The sequence below is a fragment of the Pelodiscus sinensis genome, chromosome 8, assembly GCF_049634645.1.
Source record: "Pelodiscus sinensis isolate JC-2024 chromosome 8, ASM4963464v1, whole genome shotgun sequence".
Classification (NCBI taxonomy): Eukaryota; Metazoa; Chordata; order Testudines; family Trionychidae; genus Pelodiscus; species Pelodiscus sinensis.
The window spans coordinates 2454933-2466228 of NC_134718.1; the positions used below are offsets into that span (position 1 = coordinate 2454933).

Here is an 11296-nt window from a genome sequence, read left to right on the forward strand (position 1 = left end):
GGAAAGTCGGATCCCGGGAAGAAATACAAGGAGGAATGAGCAACAAAGGAGGCCCCCTGACTCGAATGGAGAAGGCAGGGTGATCAGCTGGCTATCGGAAGTGTTTCGTACACCGATGCGAGAAGCCTGGGAAACAAACAGGAAGAATTAGAAGCCCTGGCCCAGTTGAAGAACTACGATTTGATTGGAATAACGGGAAAGGAATAGTGGAGGAGGTCCAGGTTGGATATTAGGGAAAACTATTTCCCGAGGAGGGTGGGGAAGCGCTGGGATGGGTTCCCTGGGGAGGGGGTGGAATCTCTGGAGGGTGTTTAAGTCTCGGCTTGACCAAGCCCTGGCCAGGTTGATTTAGTTGGAATTGGTCCTGCCTAGAGCAGGGGGCTGGACTCGATGCCTCCTGAGGTCTCTTCCAGCTCTCTGGTTCTCTGAGTGCCACTCACTGTCTGGACTGCACTCTGCTATGTCGCCGTGGGGACGTCGCCCACCGTGCTGTCTGCCCTTAGAGGCACAATTTCCACAGCCAGTCCTTGTAGCGTAAGACGCGGCTGCAGAGCCTGGAATCTGAGCCTTCAGGTTTGTGCAACCAGTTGGGCAGAGACCGGGCTGTTGGTCCATCGGAGGGCGATTGGAGGGGCGGCGCCGCCCACGCCGTGGCAGAACATTCTTGCTTTGGCAGCATCATTTGGTTCCGCGGGTTCCTGCTGGCACGCGAGGCAGAGAGAGACACAGCGACAGCCCACGGCAGGCGTCTCCCCACCGCCCTCTGGGCCTAGCTCGGCATCCTCGAAGGAGCCCTACCCGTGTGTCTCGCCCGCTGCCAGTTCCTTCCTCCTCTGGTCTGGCCGTTAGACAGGGCCTGTGTGCTACATGAGCATGTCGGTTTCTGCTCAGCCTCCCTCGGTTCCTGCTGAGATCTCTGTGGCAGGTCCCACCGCAAAGCACATGCCTGCGGCGTCACGGAGCGACAAGCGAGCGCACACCTGCGGTGCCACGGAACAGCAAGCGAGCTCACGCCTGAGGCACCATGGAGCAGCAAGCGAGCGCACGCCTGCCAAGGAAAAGCAAGCGAGCGCATGCCTGCCAAGGAAAAGCAAGCGAGCGCATGCCTGCCAAGGAAAAGCAAGCGAGCGCATGCCTGCCAAGGAAAAGCAAGCGAGCGCACGCCTGCCAAGGAAAAGCAAGCGAGCGCACGCCTGCCAAGGAAAAGCAAGCGAGCGCACGCCTGCCAAGGAAAAGCAAGCGAGCGCACACCTGCAGCGCCACGGAACGGCAAGCGAGCTCACGCCTGAGGCACCACGGAGCAGCAAGCGAGTGCACGCCTGCGGCGCCAAGGAAAAGCAAGCGAGCGCACGCCTGCCAAGGAAAAGCAAGCGAGCGCATGCCTGCCAAGGAAAAGCAAGCGAGCGCACGCCTGCCAAGGAAAAGCAAGCGAGCGCACGCCTGCCAAGGAAAAGCAAGCGAGCGCACACCTGCAGCGCCACGGAACGGCAAGCGAGCTCACGCCTGAGGCACCACGGAGCAGCAAGCGAGTGCACGCCTGCGGCGCCAAGGAAAAGCAAGCGAGCGCACGCCTGCGGCGCCATGGAACGGCAAGTGAACGCAAGCCTGCTTCTTCTTTGCCCTTAGCTCCTATGGGAGCATAGGCCATCAACAATTTCTTTCCAAGCCTGAGCGCACGCCGGCAGCGCCGTGGAACGACAGCCATTTCCAGCTAGCAGGCCGCTGCGCGAGTCGCAGGAGAGCTTTGTGCGCAGGCTGCAGGGCCCCAGCTCGGCAGCCACAGCAAAGCCATGTCAGCGGCGGGAAGAATCCCAGGTTCTCGCGGCTCACACGCTGAAACGCTCCTGCCACCCTTCGCTCCCAGCACAACCCCAGGTGCTGAGATCCGCTGGCCGCTTTCCCAGCTGCCTTGGGCTCTAAGGCCGGGTGTGGGAGGCTTTATCTGCAGCTCTCAAAGTGCTTGACAAGGGCGTGGGGCTGGTTTACAACCCAATCCACCGGCGCGGCAAAGTGCTTTCTGAAGGCGTGGCCGTCCTGTGCTGTGTTGCGCCGGGAGCCGGGCGGGTGAGAGCTGCTCGGGCATTCCCGGTCAGTCGCCGAGGCCCGTGGGTGAGTACGGTTTTTTGGGGGCGGGGCCTATGCAGTCGTCAAGGGCTGCTAATGCGGTTTGGAGTCTTAACCGGGGCACGCTCCAGCTTCAGAGAGAGGCCCCGGGGCGCGCTGTTCCGTGTGGGATTTCCAAAGGCTCCATCGCCGGGTCCCGGGGCCGTGGGACCTGCCAGATGTCCAGTCCCAGGTGCGGAGCCAGCCTCCGAATGGGACGCGCTGGCTTCTTGCGCGAGCTGCCCGGCGCTGTGCTCCATCTGCCCCACGCTGGCGCCCATCGGGCCTGACCCATTTTAGCCGGATTTGAAATGTCAGAAACTTAAGCAACTCAGATGGCCTGGGGGGAGGGGGGGAGCCGCCCTAGCTATGCTTCTGCCCATGCTGCATAACTCCCAGTGCTCCGCATGCCGGCTCATTGAGGAAATGCCTCGTAACTGGGCAGTAAACACTCGCCATTCCTCCCCTAAGACCGCCTTTTTCCCACTCCATGCACGCTGTCTGGGCACGAAGGGCCTCCCAGAACGGCTGCTCCCTTTCCACTCCGGTAACAAAACTCCTGCCTGGCTAGCCACAAGCAGCGTCCGCAGCAACAGTGCAACAGTTCTTGAGGCTCGTGCTCCGCCCGGACTGCACCGCAGCTGTCAGTGAGCACGTCTCTGGTCTGTTAGCCTCTCCGCTTCTTTTGTTTGCCTGCACTAATGTAATCCGGCAGCTGCTGGTAATTTCTGGAGCTTTCCCTTCAAGCAGGGAGCAAGGCCAAGCCCAGGGAGGAAGAACAAACTCCAGGTTTGCGCCTGCATGGTGATAGCTGTTTTCAGCAAACTGCCCCGATGGGTCATGCAGGCAAGGGAAGGCGTTACCTTCCCAAAACTGCCCACACTCCTTCCAGAATAGAAATAAGCTCACTGAGATATTGACAGACTTTCTAGAAGCGGTGGAATATAATTTGGTGGATTGGCTTATATCCCTCTCCCTTCCTCTTTTTCTGTTGTTTCCTTCCCTCTATTCGTCTCTTATTTTTCTTATCTTATTTATGTCTCCTGGATTTCATTTTGTGTGTAAAAGTTCACATCATTTTAGCATCATATGGTAAGTTCTGCCGTAGTGTTTGGGTTTCCTTCTTTTTTATTGTATTATAATAACATTTACAAGCAAGCTTTGCAGACGCATTGAAATAGAAACCCAACGAGAGTGTTACTGTGTGACACTTCCAGAATGTGAAGATAGTTTGTTAGGATCCACCTTAAAACATCAGTTTCTAACTTAACTTTTTAGGCCCAAATTTCTTGTCCTGTTCTGGCTGTCGTATGCCATTCTCTTCTCCCACTCTGCCTGTGACTAGAGCCGGTGCAAGAGATTCTGATCTTAAAAAATAACCCGCTGCCTTCTCCTTGAGAAACTTGAACTTCTGAAGAATAATGGAAAAGGAGCATTAATTTGGAGAGGGGAATTTTAATTTGTCTAAAGCGTCCAGATCTAGACAAGAGCCTCTTTTCCCCCAGCGTTTGGGAAGAGAAAAATAGCCAAGCGAAGATCATCTGGGGACAAAACTGAGGGGGTGCTACAGTTCTTAAAGGAGCCACTTTTAATGAATGTTTAGCTCCTCAGCCAACAGATTGAAATGAATCCAGTGCTGCCCTGCTGTGATTTGGGGAAGATACTTTGCACTCTTCATGCATAAAACATGGGTCCCTGCTCTAAATGCCCAACAGCCCTACCCTAATTTTGGTAGTGAATTCGGTTCGGTCGGAAGCACAGTTTAAGCACCCCAAGCACAAGTCAGCCCCTCGTGCAACACTATTGTCAGATCCAGCTGCAGTGCTGCTGTGCGTTACAGCACAGATGGGATGTGGCTTTTGGACGTGTCACCAAAATATGGCCACCCACGTCTGAGGCCTGGGAATGTATAACATCTGCCATGCACTACCAGAGAGAAGTAGGCTGAAATCAGGCGTGCCAAGATGGTTATAACTGGAGTGTAAAGGGGCTCTTGCTCCAATGACTTCATAAATAACGAAATGCAGGAAACGATCCTACGCCTCCTCTTTCTGGATGCTCCGTCTAGTATCATTGGCGCTACCCGCCCACGCTACGCACCAGCGACAGGGACGTGGCCTCTCCCTTAGGACACTGGCGCCTTAGCTGTATGCGACTGTCCTTGCTCAATTTCTCACCTTTGTTGTTAGTTACTATAATCTTTCAACCAAGCCAAACAATTCCTCCCACTCCTTAATGCACTCTGCAGCTATTTCACGAGGGCGACCGAGTCTGTATTCAGCCAAACTATGCACCTGGTGGCTTTCGGCTTCCCAGATAGGCCGGCTCTCCATGGTTTGGATTGTCCTTCATTGCCTTTCTTGGATCCTTCCATCTTGGCATGGGTGGGTTGGTTAGTTTTGTGGACTGGAGCATATAGGCATACCTCCATATTTAAAATGCAGTCTAGCCAATCTGATAGCAAACGATAGTCCCCGGTAGGAGATCATTAGGGGTTAATTCAGACTTAATCCTGAGCACTGGGGGTCTCTCAGCTGGCGCGTGGTGCCCGCTGCCACACTGGAGAGCAATAATGATGACATGATTGAGGGTTAAGTTTAGACCTCCAGGTCGGCGTGCGTGAACCTGACGTTGCAAAGAGCGAATGCACATGGGCAGTGAGGCCAGCCTGCAGCGGATGCTAGATGTCTTCTCATGGAAACTCCGTGGCTCATGGTGGCAGGTTGTGGTTGGTAAACTGAGTCACGCCCATGCACGGAAGCTGAGCCCTACCTCTTGGCAGCTCTCAGGGAACGGTTAGTGGGGCACACGCATTCCTTGGGCTCTGCTGGGAACAGTGTGCGAGAGGTTGGGACAGGAAGTGATTCACACCCTCATCTAGACTGAAAGGGCAGCGAGAGTTTGAGAGGAAAACGTTAACGACCTGAGCTGTAATTTGGGCAGCAGCAAAAGACTCACGTGTGTTTTTATGTGAAGTCTTAGTTCAAGTCTATCTCAGAACAGGCCCGGTCTGCCCAAGGAAATGAGGTCAATATAAGTATATTGCTCAAGGGTGTGAAAAATCCACACCCCACCCCAACGATGCCGTAAAACCAACTTAGACAGCGCTCGGCTGAGGAGAGAATTCTCGAGAGCCCGAGTACCTGCGCTGGCAGGAAAATCTCTCCCATTGGCGTGGGCAGCGTCTTCGCTGAATCGGGCCAGCTGCCTCACTTCCATGTTTTAAGTAGAAACGAGCGTGAGGGAACGTATCCCAGATAAACCCGTGATCGGGCCCAGAAACGAGCACGGTCCGGACCAGGTATCTGCTCACCAGCCGCTGGCGTAGCATGGGAACCGGGACATGCTGGGTTGGGTTCTAAGCTTCTGCGTTGAGGGGGATGTCTTGCAAAGAGCAAAGCCAACGCGTCCTCCCCCAGCTATCGCCCCTGCTGTGCCCGCTCTGTGGCTAGCCCCAGTAACCAGGGCGTTCTCCATCCTTCTGTGAGGGGCTAACTCCCTGTGCTAGCACCCCAGTGCTTGGAGCTGTTGCAGAGGGTCTCACCTTACCCCCCTCCCCAATCCCACAGACTGCCCTGGTGCACGTCCCAGCTCTCCTCCGACTGAGATGTGTCTAGCTCAGCCCCTTTTGGGGTGGCAGAAAATTTCACTGACGTCCCAAGTCCTAACACACCAGCCCATTCCCAGGCCCCTTCCTGGCATCACTCTGGTCTCCCCCATAGCTCTGGTGTGAGCACTGGCCCCTTGAACAGGGTCTGTTCTGCTGAGCCTGGCTCTGGATCCTTTCTGCCTTTCCGAAAGCCCCAGGGTCCACTGAAGGTGTCACCTGCCCCCTGGGACTGACAACCCGCTCGTTAATTTCACCGCAGGGGCCTGCCCGGCCTTCACCCTCGTTAGCCTGTGATGGAGTCTCATCTCACCCCAACTCAGCGGTGGGCGAGAGTTTGGAGAAGTCCCAAACGGCCGCAGGAGCAGCAGCACCGTCGGCCACGAGGGGGTAAAGCCAAACCCCACTGAAATCTCTCTTCGTGCCGCCATCAGCCCCCGGGCCCGGGCACCCTCCCCCAGCTGGCAGTTACTAAGCCCGGGAGACAGTTACCGGAATCTGGAGCCTACTCTGATCGTGGCTACTCTGAGCTGGGCACAGGCCGACAATGCCCTGGCCCACACGGCGCTGCAGAGGACAGATGTCGCGGGGCCCCAAGGTTAGCGCTTTCGGTGGCTGTTTTTCGCTCCCTTTTCCACTTCTCTGTGGGAGGCTCGGAAGGCGGTTTGCCGTCCCGTAAACAGGGTCAGGGAAAGAAGTTCTTAGCGCGGGCTGCTGGGTTGTCCTAGGCTGCTTTCTTGTTGAAAATACTTACAGATGTACGAGGGGAGGAGAAATAAGGCCACAATGTGTGACCCCCCATGGGCTCTTGTCCCTGGAAAGTTGCTCTGAAGAACGAGGGCAGGGAATAAGGGTGGAATGGAAGATAAAACGGTGATAACCAAGCGAAGAAAGGGAGCGTCAGGGCAGGTCAGTCTGCACAGCTGCATGAGTTAAGGGTGATTTTTATCGCATTGCTGTGGTTTTGTGTAGACAGTTTCCCAATGTAAACTGGGCATGTGTTGCTTTGGCTTGCCCTTGTAGCTTGTTGGGGCAAGGCTAACAATCGAACCAGGGCTATGCGATATACGGGTTGCTGGGTTAGCTGAAGCAGGGCTAGTGCGTGAAAGTCTAAGAATCGGTTTGGGTAACTTTCCTGCTGAGTGGGCTGGAAGATGTCGATATAAATATCCGAAACAAGCCAGCCTCGTTCTGGGCAGTACGAGGAGGAGTGTTGTAAAAGAAAGACATGAGAGTCGGTCTTCTGCTCTAGTCCAGTGTTTCTCAACCGGTGCTACGAGGAACCTTAGGGGCACTCAAGAGAAGTCTGGGGGGATGTCAACACCACGGAAATTTAGAGAAAACTGAATTTTTGTTTACCGTTTTACAGCACTTTATTCTTTTTGTACTTTTTACACCCCAAAATGTCATCGCCCGCCCAGCTATGATTAAGTTGCTTGAACAAATGTGTTGCAATGGTAGAAAACAATTTTGTGCATCTGAAAACGGTAGGTATTGGAGGCACTTAGTTTTATTTTATTTCTTTATTTTTTAAAAGGGGTACTTTATAAAAAAAAAAAAAGAAAGTCGAGAAACACTGCTCTAGTCCACACCTATATGGCCTCAACTGGAGGATTGTGTCCAGGTCTGGGTGCCACGTTTCAGGAAAGATGTGGAGAAACTGGAAAAAATCCAGAGAAGAGCAACTAACGGTCTAAAAACCATGACAGATGAGAGAAACTGGGTTTGTTTAGCCTGTTTTCAAAAGTACCTAAAAGCGTGTTACAAGGAGGAGGAGGAAAAATTGTTCTCCTTGGCCTCTGAGGACAGGACAAGCAGCAACGGGCTTAAAGTGCAGCAAGGGAGGTTGAGGTTGGACATTAGGAGAAACTTCCTGCCTGTCAGGGTGGTGAAACACTGGAATAAGTTGCCTAAGGGGGTTGTGAAATTTCCATCACTGAAGGCCTGCTAGGACCGGTGCTGGGCCGCCCAGGCCCAAGCTGCCTCCCCGTCCCTTCGGGGCTGGGCATGGTAGCCTCAGACCCCCACCCTGGAGGAGCTGGGGAGCGGGGGGAGAGGGCTGGCAGCTGCAGTGCCATTTTGGTGGGCGGCAGGGTGCAGCTCTGCATCGCCCCAACGAGGGGAGGGAGGAATTTGGCTATGGGGCCTTGCGTACAGAGGGGTAGGCGGGGGTTTCCTTACCTCCGGTGCCATGGGGGGTTGGTGTTCGGATTCTGCATTCTCAACCTCACCTCCGTCTCCAGGGCGTCTTGTTTGGGGATTGTCCTGTACGGGAAACCTGGTAACCTGCCACCCTCTCCTGTCCACTGCGGGCTGGCGAAGAGGGGACAGTGACCTCCTGGCATTGCTCCCTCCCCCGCCCGCGCCAAGCAGCTCTGCCCGCTCGCCTGTCCCCTTTGTCCCATAGCAGCGCCCCGTTTCAGAAGCAACGGCTCTCCAGGGAAGCAGAACGCCCCGACTGGCTCCAGAAGACAGGATCGCCCCCGAGCCCAGGACGGGAGCCCAGCCTGCCAAAAAGCCCAGAGCTCATGGCTCCGGCGTGCAGGCTCTCGTACCCAGCGGTCCCACTTCGGTCCCTGGGGAGACCTGGACAAACCTCCCGGGATTAAGAACCCCACCACGGAGCTGAGTCCCTCGCCTTGGGGTCCATCCAGGGTCTGTGGCGGTGTGAGGGTGTTTGGGGTACGCTCACGGGACTCCTCCAAAGAGCAGCTCCGTGAAGCCAAGCCCTGGAGGGCTCACACTGGAGCCTGCTGGGCCCCACGTGGGGTTAAATAGCCTCCTTTAGAGCAGCCCCAGGGCCTTCCTGGGAGGCATGCTGCTTCTGCTCTAAAGCTGTGATGCGCCTGAAACTACAAGGAGACCCGAGGCGGGTGTTGCTCTTGCCAGAGCTTGTAGCAGGCCTGCTGTGATCTCGGGGGTGCCTGTTAGCATGCACACACGTTCTTCTTCCCTTGGGACGGTTTTCTCTTGTGTTGGCACCTTAGGAAGAATAACAAGGCTTGCGTAGGGAGTGCATGGGGGATCTGTAACCGCTGGTGGTTACACTCTGCACTGCCCCTAGGGGCAAGGGGACAGGCAGACCTCGGGAGGCAGCGCCTCTCTGCTAGGAGTGCTGCAGTGCAGGCAGGGAGCTGGAAGGACCGTGGTCAGAGGCGAGAGAGACGTCTCTGCCTGAGACACGGGATGGCTGCGAGCGCCAACAGAGCGTGTGGGTGCCCTTGCAGGATCATCAAGGCGGGTGACAGCTGCAGATGCCCGGAGGTTTCCACGGGCACTGTCCTGATGCTGGGAGAATGCTTTCTCCTTCCACCCCCCTCTGCTCCTGAGTGACTATTGAGTGCACTGAGTCAAGCTTCCTGGGATGCAGAGGGGAATGCCAATGATCTGTGAGCTGAGGTTGGATTACTAGAGAGAGATCCACTGGGTTATGCTGAAGTGAGGCCTAAGCCATTGTCAGTCATGCCAAGCTATTGGCCTCAGCATCATGCAGCAGTGAGTTACACAGGTTAATTACAGGCTGGATTAAAGAGTATTACTTTCAAAACAGTTGTCTTTTTGGTTTCACTGTGGCCTTGTGCAATGGGACATGGTGAGCAGAGGCACAGGGAACGTCTGCGATGTACTGTTTGTGTTTTCATACTCTTGCCAGCTGTTTTAATTCTCGCTACAGGAAATTGGCCTACCCCAGCGAGGTGTAACTCATGGTAGTTGTAACCACGACAGCCGCCCGGTCTAGGGCAGTTTTGCTCACTGCGCGTGCGTGCCTAGAATTTGCAGGATGTGCTGATGGAATCGTAGCGGCGCTGGGATGGGTTGCAGGGAGCGCCCGGCTCTTACAGGGAACGTTCAGGTAATTAACAAGCACCTCCCTGCATAGGCTCTTGCTTTCCATGCGTGTTGCTTTAGTAAAACCAGCAGGGGAAAAAACCTGCCTGGATGGAAACCAATGACATTCGGCAACCCTGCATGTGGGCAACCGTCAACAAAACGTCTCGTGGGCCACGTGGATCCCCGCTGGCTGCCCACCGCTACCTGCCCACCTTCACTCAGCAGGGCCACCGGAGTCCGACCGACTGCAGGGCCAAGTACGGTGAGCAGCTGACAGCTTGTAAAAGGCCCACCCCAGAGAACCAGGACTGTGGCCTTCTCTGATTGTACACTCTGCTGTAGCCTCCTGGGAGCCGGGGGCCCAACAGCACGGCGTTCAAGGGGGCCAACGCCTGCATGTTACACGGTGCTGCCATATCTGCCATCTTCTCCCTCCTTCTAATTCACCTGACACCCTCCTGACTGGAGCTTTGCTACCAAGCTAACGGCACGGGGCTGACACGGCAGCCGTGAGCGGAACGTGGCCTCACTGGGCACCCATCACAAGGGCAAGATTTTCCCTCTGCACTCTGCTGTGAATGCTTCACTAGTGCAAAATGATCCCCTTGCACCATTGGGGTGTGTCTGAACTACATGGCTCCAGCGATGGAGGCATGTAGATTAGGCTGATCGGCAAAGGGAAATGAAGCCGTGATTTAAATAATCGCTGCTTCATTTAACTTTACATGGCTGCTGCGCTGAGCTGACAAACAGCCGATCAGCCGTTTGTCGGCTCAGCGCGCTAGTCTGGACGCTCCCGCGCCGACCTGAAAGCCCTTTGTCGACCTCCCCGTTATGCCTTGTAGGATGAAGTTTACCGGGGAGGTCGATAAAGGGCTTTCGTGTCGGCAGCGGAGCGTCCAGACTGCCCCGATCTGCCGACAAACAGCTGATCGGCAGAGCGGGGCAGCCATTTACATTTAAATGAAGCCACGATTATTTAAATCACGGCTTCATTTCCCTTTGAGGAACAAACAAATCTACATGGCACCATCGACGGAGGCAAGTAGTTTAGACATACCCATGGGCTACGTCTAGACTGGCATGATTTTCCGGAAATGCTTTTAACAGAAAAGTTTTCCATTAAAAGCATTTTTGGAACAGAGCGTCTGGATTGGCATGGACGCTTTTCCACAATCTAGACGCTAGATTGCTTTGCCAATCTAGACGCGCTTTTCCGCAAAAAAGTCCCAATCGCCATTTTCGCAATTGGGGCTGTTTTGTGGAAAACAAATCTGTCTACACTGGCCCTTTTGCGCAAAAGCACTTTTGCCCAAAGGGGAGCAGCATAGTATTTCCGCAAGAAGCACTGATTTCTTACAGTAGGAAGTCAGTGCTTTTGCGGAAATTCAAGCGGCCACTGTAGACAGCTGGCAAGTTTTTCCGGAAAAGCGGCTGATTTTTCTGGAAAAACTGGCCAGTCTAGACACAGCCTTGGTGTGCACGGTGCTCCAGGATACAGGTTCTTGCCCTCAAGAGAAGAGTGGCTGTCAGCCATCTGCACAAGTTGCAGCAATAAAAAAAAACAATTCTGCCTGTCCTCTCAACTAGCCATTAAGTAAGCAAGATGAGACCTTGCATAGTAAGTGAAAACCAAACCGGCTCAAGGAAGGCAAGGCCGGGAGGGACAGCAGAAGCAGCACCGAAGCAGAGGATCTGAAAAAGCAATTCATGTTATGGGAAGCGGGGTGCAGGTGCTGGTACAACTGGTGTTTC

The 11296-nt window shown here is 54.8% G+C and overlaps 1 long non-coding RNA gene across 1 annotated transcript; it reads left to right on the forward strand.

Annotated features, from left to right (window-relative positions):
* Positions 1-1604: 1604 nt before the first annotated feature.
* On the forward strand, positions 1605-10206 carry LOC142830348 (uncharacterized). Its single transcript, XR_012905510.1, has 3 exons — positions 1605-2109; positions 5973-6308; positions 9384-10206. It is a non-coding gene; the product is annotated as an uncharacterized LOC142830348 (long non-coding RNA).
* Positions 10207-11296: the final 1090 nt, after the last annotated feature.